Below are 11,399 nucleotides of genomic sequence, written 5' to 3' on the forward strand. Positions count from 1 at the left end.
GATCTCCAATAAAACGATCGTTCCCCGCCAATCGATGGCGGCTGGCACTCGTTGGAGCCCAACCAGTAAACAGCTCCGAAAAGACCGAGTTGGTTCGAAAAGAAAATTATATTTAAAAGAGAAAACGAGAAATACTGTGTCCGAGCGAGACAAAGGGCCACTCTGCCGATCCCATAAAAAGTCCAACGATCTAGGTTGTACGCGAGAAATAGGATAGAAAGACACTGCAGATGGTTCCAGAGTCCGGCTGGATCGATGAATGAGATCGAGAAGAATCGGTGAGCGCGCGGCGGCTGGATCTGCGACACGACTCCGTGTGTTTCCCGCTTTTCAAATTCTATTCAAGATCTCTGGATCGTGAGAGTGGCACTCTGTTGGCCATGCGTCGTGCGCGAGCTACGGCGTTCGACTAAAATGCGAGAAAAGCGTTTGCTCGCGCGAAACTGACTCGGGCCGCGCGCTCGCTTGATCGTCCAACTTGACTTCGAGGCCCGACCGTAAATACAGATGAACGTTCTGCACATCCACCGCGGCATTTCACGTTCCTTAACGGGGTACTCTGGTTTTTCATTTTCAAAAAGTCGACTGCTTCTTATTTGCCAGTTTCTTTCACCCTCGGACAGCGTCTGGACAAGACACGGTAGCCATGTTCAAGTTAAATTTCCTCGGACATTCCACATTTTTAAATTGCACTAATTCTGTATTAGAATACGTGCGTGAAATCTGCAGGCAACTCATATAAAAATATAATTGATGATTATGCTATTTAGTTATTTTATAAACCATATTTTTGAAGGCATTCTTTGTACACTCGGTAATCCTTATCGATTCTGATACACAATAGTCATAGTAGACCCGAGTTACAGAAAAGAATATTTAATTTTTAAGAAGCAGCACTTAAAACTGTGGAAGAATATATAACTGTTAATTAGTAGATCACACGACAATCTAGTTTAAGCATTTCTAAATCTAATGAGTCTGCAGGAGTGGTCATTAAAAATTATTATACCTATATAAGTATTATTGTTGAATGTAAAATAATTTTTAAATAAAACATTGCTGAAGATGTAAGTATAGTAGGAATAAATGCATTTGACTTGGTCTTGTTTGAAATTTTGAGAGTTCGGAGTCACAATGGGTTGGAGTACAAAGGAATAATTCAATTATAGACAGCATAATGTCACACATATTGTAAATACCACTGTCCACATTTTACACATTATGAAAACATGAAGGTAATTCGAGTTTCTGAGCCTCTCGTATGATATCAAAATTTTCATTGTATGTATTTACATCGTTTATCTCTGCAAACTCTACGACGTAAATATATCTTCCGATGAGGAAATTTTTGAACGGGCAATTATCTAAACGAATTCTAGATACACGTACTCCCACAGAACGGGAACTTCCGCTGTTACACACGTTTCTACTTTCTACACATGTGTATATGTTTGTATCTTTTGTATATGTATGTATATATCTTTTACCTTATATAACGACACCTGCATTCACTCATTCATTTCTCCTCATACATACTACTCGGAGGTCTTTCTTCGTATGTATAAAACTGCTTTTTGACATTATTTGTATATACTTTCCACCCCTTGATTTTTAACCCTCATCCGTCCCTCGTGTCAATTTGACACAGTTTTCCCGAAGTAAGTTATACGGTTCTGTTATTTGTAGGTAAATTTGTCCGTAACTACGTGAATTTTATTTTTTTAATGCGAAACACATAACCGGAAAGCCTAAGATGTAAATGTTATCATCAATTTGACTCATCAATTTGAATAGAAGAATATTGAAAAATAACTGGTTTTTTTTACCTGGTTATTTTATCGATCTTTTATCACTGTGTCAATTTGACACCGAGGGACAGATTCAGTACGTGATGATTCCTCATGAAAATTGTTGACACTATCTACAATATTATATAAGTATGTCATCAATTTCTTTTAACCCGTGATATGACGTTAGAAAAACACACTTAAATTCCTGAACGGCATTAAGCTTTATTAAGAAATATAATCACCATAGAAAGAAACATAGTAATTATACAGGGTGTCCCAAAAATTTATTTCCTTTATAGGGGCGATTCCTAAGGTGATGTGTAATAACTTTTTCCTTTACGAAAATGTTCTCCGCCGCTTTGTTAAGAACTTATAAACGAAAAACGCGGACCAAATAGAACGCGGCTATAGGTAGTATTACAATACAATAGGAGCCGCACAAAGTCTAAGTAAAATCAATCTTGTCATCTTTATAAGGGAACATGTACCAATTGTGCTTGGTTGGTTTAGTGTTAAATTTCACCTGCACTATTAAAACTGTCTAGTATCTTCCCTGCGAGTATAATTTATTGTTTTCGACGAGGGTTACAAAACAAAACGAAAGACATCGTCCGGTAGGGTGAAAGGTTAATTTCTAATTTGTTGGAATAATACCATCCACATGAGTCACTTGAGTCTCTCAATTGACCTATTACATAATTTTACAAAAATTCTGATTAAATATACTCGTGGACATAAGGACAATTCCCGTGTGGTGCTGGTACGTTGCTGAAAATTCGAAACGTAGAAAACATCAACACAACAAAATGAAAGTATTTAACGTTCATCACTGCAGCGTTTGAAGCCTTATCCGAAGCATTATTGCGATGCAGATGTGTCTCCATTAACCCCAATTAAGTTGACACTCCTAAAACTACATGCGCGCTCGCGAAGGACAAGAGTAAGTACACGACGGTTGTCACAATTTCCTCATGCGTCCTCATGCAAAATAGATTAATTGTTGAGAGTCTGCTGACAACGATTATCGAAGGAATAAGCTGATCAGCAATTCAGCAGCACTTTATCAGTCGGATCGTACGCGTACACGTCATCAGGGCTCTATGTAACAGCAGTGCATTCATAAATCCCGACACCTTCATTCGTGGAACGATTGCATCTAATGTCTACATATTTAGCCGCATTCTGCGCATTCAATATGTTATGATTGCTAAACTATGAAGTAACAGTGCACGATAAGTAAAGAAGTTGGTTATATGAATGAAATAAGATACTGAAAATGACACGAGAATATACAGGGTTTCCCTAGGTCAATTTGAAATAACTTTTTCCTTTACGAAAATGTTCTCCGCGGCTTTGTTACGGAGTTATTAAAGAAGAATATGGACCAATCAGAGCGCGGCTACAGCAGACGTATTGCTGCGCGGTGACAGATCCCGCTGAGCGTGGCGCATTGGCCGAGCCAGACTCCGTTGGCTGTAGCCACGCACTGATTGGTCCGCGTTTTTTGTTAATAACTCATTAACAAAGCCGCAGAGAACATTTTCGCAAAGGAATATGCACTTTCAATGTGGTCACGTATAATGTATTGATAACAATTAATAATTTGCCACGTTAAAAATCAAATAATGTTTTCCAAGCTTCACATCGCATGAAAAATTAATCAAAATCAGAAGAGGACACTTGTATAACACTTCATACAAAAACAACAAATCAATTTAAATCTCGACATTCAACCATTTAGGTATGTCACTTCGTCGTACGGAGACTGCAATTTTAAGCATTTATAGCAAAAATGTGTAGATGAAAAACAAAATGGTAAATGAATTCCAAGAATTTAAGGATACTGATGCATTATGTTCAATTTACTGGAATCATCAAGAGACTGTTTTGTATAATCGTTGCATACTATTTTTATCTTGCATAAAAATTCGCAGTCTACTCGTAATTATAGCAAAGTTACTTGATATAATTCACCAAAGCTCTTTTGCTATGAAAATAATTGTGATCACTTAAAAAAATATTAGCTATAAATACTTGTTTACTACGTGGGGAAAACATCTAAATTAACAAAAGGAAAATTACTTAAGATCAGCGCACTATGCAAACATTCCATGAACACAAACTCACAGGAAAACCGGTAGGTGTGGAGGTCAGAGATGTAGTAATCCAGGATAGCAAATGTCGAACCAGGTCAAACTAGAATCAAGGCACTTGATTAACTATAAGCAGGAACTTGGAGCGTTCTAATTTTAGTTAGCAAAGACTAACTGTCTGAAATCGAATAAATCAATCACTGAAATGAATGAACTAGAAAATCCAAAACTGTGAAATATGAACTGAATACATAGATTCGTATCATCCAATCAACTAGAAATTTTAGTGCCCGATTGAGACATTATCAGAACCAAAAATTGGAGGACCTAAGCCACAATTGTATAGATATATTACGTCAAAAGTAGATTACGATAGAAGTAAATTCCGGAAGTCTTTAGTCTGATACTCCAGTTCTGATGGTTTTTCTGATTCATGTAGATCTTGAAGTCTTGAGTAGGATCAATTCCAGTCCGCCGGCCTTTTACTGATCTACTCTCGTGTCCTTGGATTAGTTTACTTCGATTCGCTTGTCGTCAAACGAAACTAATTACAGTTTCTCAGACCTGAATAAATACAAATAGAATCTTCAAGAATGAATGAACAGCTGAATAATTTTGATTGTGTCTTTTCGTATCTTAATTATAAACTAAAATAACATGTTATTTGAAATAATATTTCAGGTAATGTTATTTCAAAAGTGATCACAGGTATGGAAGAGTAATTATAAAAATAAAGTAACATGATATTTAAATATTTCAGATAAAACGTTATTTCAGAAGTGACCAGATCTGATACGAATATCACCTCGAATGTACTTATCAGAGTTCTACATTAATTTCGAACATTTATGAAATACAGGTATTCTGCTCTCATATTTTAAATTTTATACATTTCCTCTATCTGTGACGTTGAATGACCTTGAGCAATTATAGTCGCTAATTCCTAATGAAAGGAACTATCATCGTGGGTGTTTAAAAAGGGTGGTACCGTTTAAAATATGACAGAAAAACAATCATTTTTATACTATCGTGTGAGCCATATAAAATCTCTCCTTACATTTAAAAACAACAAAGATATTTGAAGCACAAACGTTACGCGACTCACCCCCTGTATGAATTCATAATACATATTCAATCATATGTCTGGAATTAGTTATTTCACCTCCAGTCACCAATAAAAAAAGCAAGCAAATCACTAATAATACATACTAGTCATACATAAATATTAGTCACTTGTCATCATTCATCAATCATTCATCTTTCGTGAAAATGGCGATTGGAACATTTAAACTTTGTGATATCAGATAATACATCAAATTACTAACTTCAATACTAAGTAAAATTGTTTCATTTCCTGTATCCTGTTTCCTGTTTCCTTATAAAATAAAATGTTTTTGTTGTAGGTTGAACAAAGAGCCCGATTATATTCATGATTTCATATAGCGTCATCATTTGCACGCATAATAGTTATCTGGGGTTAAATAGACATGAATTAACACTATAAAACAACCGAGCACTAAACGTGACTAATTTATTTTTAAAAACTAACAAGCTTGCACGTATAATATAATCTTAAAATTCTGTGAAATGAGTGTACACGTACAGTAGATAATTCAGACAAATGTTACACTATACACGAAGTTGTGCACTATCTGCTGAACATTACAATACGTATAATAATATATCAGTCGGTAAATAAAGGAACAGCTGCGCAATCGCAATTATTACTGTTCGATGCCGACAAGACGAGGCGGAAAATTTCTAAAGGAGAATTGCTTGAAAACATAGTGCGAGTGTATTTCCTAAGATTTATCGTGTATTTACATTAATCAGTATATTATGTAGATATAAACGCGGAGTTACACAACGTCCGAAGAATATTTTGATTAATTTCGTCGACTGTTTCTCGAGTGTAAGACGAAAATTCATGCGTTTCCGTGTGCAATCATAACGGAAGGTTTAATGACCTGTACGTTTCAGAATTCTCTCGAGTAGGATGCGAGTTAATGCAATAACAGTTGAATTACCGCTGTTCCAGTGTCGTTGTAATCTCCGTTAAATTGTTTAGAGCGAATCGACAGCCGCTCCTCTTTCCTTTATACATTTGCCAGAAAGAAATACGTCCGTTACATTCTGCGAATGAACAGTACATTGAACTCTATATTTTACACTCAACTATATGTCCCATAATTCCTCATCATTTGTACACGCAATATACCGTAAATGTATACAGATACTTGCAACGAGAAACAATAATAAATTTTACACCAATTTTTTCTTCAAAGATTCTAATAAAATTATAGGAAAACTGTACCGATTACAAGCAAGCATTTTATGGAAGAAAATGCGTTCTGAATAACAAAAACAAATTTGTGGCTCTCAAAATCTAATACAACGTAAGAAAACATTAAAAATATAAAATCGACAACATTTTGTACGTATTACTGCGGACGAAAAAGAGCCATGTACTAATTACTGCGTACCCATTACTGTGGATGAAAATTCGAAATATACGAGAGTACAAAATTGCAGTGTTCTACCGGTATCAGGTTTATTTATTGTTTGCTGCCTGGTTGCTGGCTTACGCGTTTTTCTTATTATAATATTACTATATAGGATTGAAAGACATAATAGATAATGTTAAACAAAATTATATATTGATATAACTTATCGAAAGTGTTTTCTATCAATATCAATAAATAATCTTGATTCTGCAGCACACAGGTTTAACAATGGTAGCCTCCAATGAGAAAGGTTTCAGATCTTTCTCTTAATAGTCTCGTTGAGCCAATTTATGCGAAAGAAGCGTTTCGAAACTGAAGCATCAAAAAGAACCATGGAGGCAGGAACTGTCAGCTTACCATTTCACACCAAGAAAATAATTGAATTCCCGAAACGAGTTCAAATGGTTTAGTCACCGCAGCAATTACGAAAATATACATTTTTTAGCCCGTGCATTAAGAAACAAGGATAATATTTTCTGTTACGTAATACAAAGCGAAAATAAAACTACCGGATTACTGAACGAATATTATATACTTACGAATTTTATATAATTTGATCGTCCACTGTGCTTTATCAATAAATGGAAAGTAAATCTAGCAAATAAAAATTATGTTTTAAAACTCAAGTTTCCAGTCGTCTTGCATTTTCAGCAAGAACGATTCAGAGGAAGATTTATACAACAAAATGAAATGGAAAGCACTGAATGAAATAGTTCTTTCATTTTTCTACTGCATGTAGACTTTCTATCTGCATTGGTACGATGACCGACGAGAACGCTCATTGACTTTCAGCACGATTAAATTTATTGCCAACGATAAATCTCTAAGTGTAATATGAAGTAGTTTTCCGTCTGGTGATTTCATTTTCTTAGTTATCAGTGTTTGACGTATTACATATAGAAACCAGTGTAATACATCGTCTAAACCTTGTTAATTCCATGTAAATGCTAATGACGCTGCGCTGATAAATGTACAGTCCCCGATACTTGTTCTTATTGTAACAATCCTAAACCACGTTACGGGTATAACGGCGCGGCGCGGCGTGGTTGTGGAGGGGCAACGGACCTTATAAGAACGGCCACCAGGGAGAAAACAGTCAGTCGTTATTTGGAAAGCAATCGGTGTACCACCGTGACAATACAATAATAAATATACCTGACCGCATTGTTATTGGTTTACCCCTTCTTTCCCCCCCCCCCCCACTTCCGCCATTGACTATGACCTTACATTACCATTACTATTACCTTACATTGACTATTATTATATAATGGTTATTGATTAATAACCATTGCCACGTACGAAGAGACGAATACCACCAGGCGCAATTGGTTGACACATTGATCGCCAATGATCTGGGGTTTTATAGATGATAGTTAGTGCCAATAGGATCGATCAATTCCATAGTAATTTCTTCTAATATACGACACTCGAAAAAAGTACTGTTAAATTATTGAAATAATGCTTCTTATCGGTTAGTGTTCAACTTTTTGATTTAGGCTTTGGCAATAAACATGCACACAACCGTATAAGGTGGCAACGAATGTGTTAGTCATACACGTGTATGCAAATTTTATTTCCTATGAAAATATTCGTAAAAAGTATGAAGCCTTATTTAATGTTTAAATCCATTTCAATTATATTTACATGATGATTTGTAAAAATATTTTGATACCCTGAACGATGTCTTGCAGAAATGGCTTTGGGAAAGATGTTTGTCACGTCCTTCTATAGCAGTTTAAAATATTTAACTAGATTCTTCAGCAAATAATACATACTTGAATATCATATAATGATGTTGTATATCGACTTCTTAAGTAAACATAATTATACGACTTCAAAAAAAACGCACTAAAAAGTATGATATAATTTCCATTTAATTTATGTGAATACATACGAACTTATTATAAATACAATACAATCTTTTCGGAGGCGGCGCAAAATTGAAAATTTTCAACACTGGAAATTGCGATAATCCTTGAATTCTTCTACATGCTTTCACATATTAATGTATCTTCTCTTTCCACCTACTGATTTCCAAGTTCACCATATCCCATGGAATCATAATCAGCAACATCTGTCATATGGAAAATTTTCAATTTTGCGCCGCCTCCGAAAAGATTGTATTGTATTTAAGTTCGTGTGTATTCACATAAATTAAATGGAAATTATTTCATACTTTTTAGTGCGTTTTTTCGAAGTCGGTTTAATTTTTTATTATAAAATTTTTTTACTTGACACTTTTTAGTGGAACGAGCAGAATTTATAGAACACCGTATGATGGTTTTTCAGTCATATTGGTTATTTGCAATAAAAACCGCAAAGAATGAAAAAATGCAAAACTTCTATTCATGGGACCAATCGGAAGACATACCTTACAAAATGCAGAAGGTTTCGTCTTGATTGGTCCATCCATCTCGACGTAATCGGTGAACACACATAGAAAAAAAAGCTGAAAAGAGAAAAAGGCACATACAGATCGAATTGAGTAACCTCCTCCTTTTTCGAAGTCGGTTAAATTTAAAGGAATAACATTTTTTCGTTTGACGCTTCTTTTTCGAGAAAATCGAGTTTAAAGTTCCGCCAGGTTCGCGTGCTTTAGTATAGTATGCACAAAGTAGAATTGGTTGATCATGGTCAGACGCGTCAGACGATTCCCATGTAATAGCACGTGTATCCGCTGCATTTTCAAACTCGATTTTCTCGAAAACGAAGCGTCAAACAAAAAATGTTATTTCTCTTTTTCACCCCTTGCTTCGATGTACCACCCGTCCGGCCACACCCTGTATTGTTTCATTTTTTAACCGTTCAATATCTAGTATCTGATGTATCCAACTAATGACAGTATCCAACTGTTCATTGACCCGTGACTCTAGCGCCCCATCAGACGTTTCACGGGTTCACCGTGCACTAGTATCACGATTGGTGTATAGCATCTGAAAGTGAACGTGCCACGAGAGCACCGATCGAGAGCGAAAGTGGTGCGAGAGAAATATAGAGTAGGGACCTAGTAGCCCACTTTTACCAACCTCAATTTCACTCACCTACATCTACCTGCCCACGACCGACTTCGCGAGTTTCGTTTCGGGCCGTTTTCACTTTCGCTGGCTGCTGCCGTCGTCCTGACCCGACCCAACTGAGATTTCTATTAACCCGACACACGATTGTCGAACAGATCTCTCCAAGGAAACTGGAGTGTCCTGGGTCAGGATCACGCTCACTTTCGCCGTACACTCGTTCCCCTCTCGGTCACTTTCGATCTCTATGACTTTCGATTTCGTTCGCAGTGTCGCAACTGATATTTATGCACGGGATGTACAGAGAGTGATCAAATTATTATGAACATTTGAAGCTACTATTTATTTGACATTTGGTAACAAATCATATTAATATTGTACTTATAATAATACCTCTCTTATTACACAAAACATATTATTATATTATATTTACAATAGCATGCGACGATAAGTTTATATTATTAGCGAGTGGAAAAACTGCTGCAATAAAAAGGCAGTACCAATAAAAGACAATTAAAAATAAAGTACTGTTTTAACGCTAAACCTACCGTGCATTAAAAGTGACTGGTACATGTTCCCTTATAAAAATGAGAAGATTGATTTTATTTAGACTTTGTGCAACTCTTATTGTAATATGTGCTCCGCTAAAGATATCTATACAATCACTTCTTATGAAATTATTTTTATTATATCAACAATCGCAAAATTTTGACCGATGATGTTAGGTTTAGTGTGAAACGCGCGTACTATGAATTTATGGTCAGTCAATATTTGTGTTAATAAATTGTTACGTTGGATATGAAAGTTACACCTTTTTTACTCTTTCAATTCATGCAATGTAAATATTCGTGCTGCTTGGACCCACTTTTGTAGCAAAGTAGAAAAAAAATAGTAATTGCTCATTAAAAAGATTAAGAGAAGAGTACATTTATTTTATGATTATTTTACACCGTTATAATACAATAATCATAAAGACAGCAGCTAGCTCTGTGTCACTTTCCCATATGTGCATAATAATTTCATCACCGGAAGTTGTGCCACAATCATAAAGGTCTTTTGTAAATGTAAACGAAGAATATAGAAAGATATTTTTCAAGCGGGGCTTCATTGCAGTCACTTTGAATTTATTAGTAGTGGATTCTTTTTATCATTTCGTTTCGATATTTCTGTTATTCTTTCTATGTTGTTCGTTATTTTAATCCATGGACTCGGACACTTGTGACGATTCCATGACAGCCATAATTAGACCAATTCAAATCTTTACGTGGCAATATTCTTTTACATATTTTACAATCCACTTGTTTGAGGTCAACATTAATCTTCTTCTCCGACTCGATATAAAGAGCTAATAATTGCAAATGACTGTTGAACACCGTAGAAAACCTCTGGGTCAAAATGGACCCAACTCCCACCCTCCGAAGATTGATATGGGTAACATACTCATCGATTTGCTCTGTTCGTGAATGCCATGTTCAAAAAGATAGGAAGACATTTTGAACAACTCGTTTTAGAAGTTTGGTTCATGTTACTAAAAGAAAATAAGTGAGGTATTGCGATCTGAGCGCCTGGCATGCTGCAACACGCTATGCATTGGTGCTTGTTCTGCTGCATAAGAAGTAAAATTTGGAAATATTCCATTAGATAACCGAAACATGTGATTTCACAGATAAGGTGTAAAAATAGATTTAATCTCAAGTATCAGGCTGTGACACTACACTTAATCACACTTAAGCACACGTGCTCAATTACCATTTCCGTTATCATACGTGACATTACCGACAAAATGTTAATGTTCACGAGATTCTCGTCTGTGGTGCTGTTCCATAATCTAATTTTTAGCCTACACCTACTTACACCCAGACATTGCATGCAATCACCCAGCCCCTGTGCTGTATCGGACCTTGCTTGTATGTACCAGACCGGTTGGAGCCGGTATTCGGCGTCGATACATTGAGAGACGTGGCTCATTGAGACCTGTTCACTCGTGTAGCCATGCTA

At 35.9% G+C, this 11,399-nt stretch overlaps 1 long non-coding RNA gene across 1 annotated transcript; it reads right to left on the reverse strand.

The window, feature by feature from the left end:
• Positions 1-3,825: 3,825 nt before the first annotated feature.
• LOC143207957 (uncharacterized) lies at positions 3,826-9,557 on the reverse strand. The gene is made up of 3 exons (XR_013008791.1): positions 9,429-9,557; positions 8,759-8,836; positions 3,826-4,447 (listed from the first exon to the last, which is right to left on the reverse strand). It is a non-coding gene; the product is annotated as an uncharacterized LOC143207957 (long non-coding RNA).
• Positions 9,558-11,399: the final 1,842 nt, after the last annotated feature.

This window comes from Lasioglossum baleicum, chromosome 4 (genome assembly GCF_051020765.1).
Source record: "Lasioglossum baleicum chromosome 4, iyLasBale1, whole genome shotgun sequence".
NCBI lineage: Eukaryota > Metazoa > Arthropoda > Insecta > Hymenoptera > Halictidae > Lasioglossum > Lasioglossum baleicum.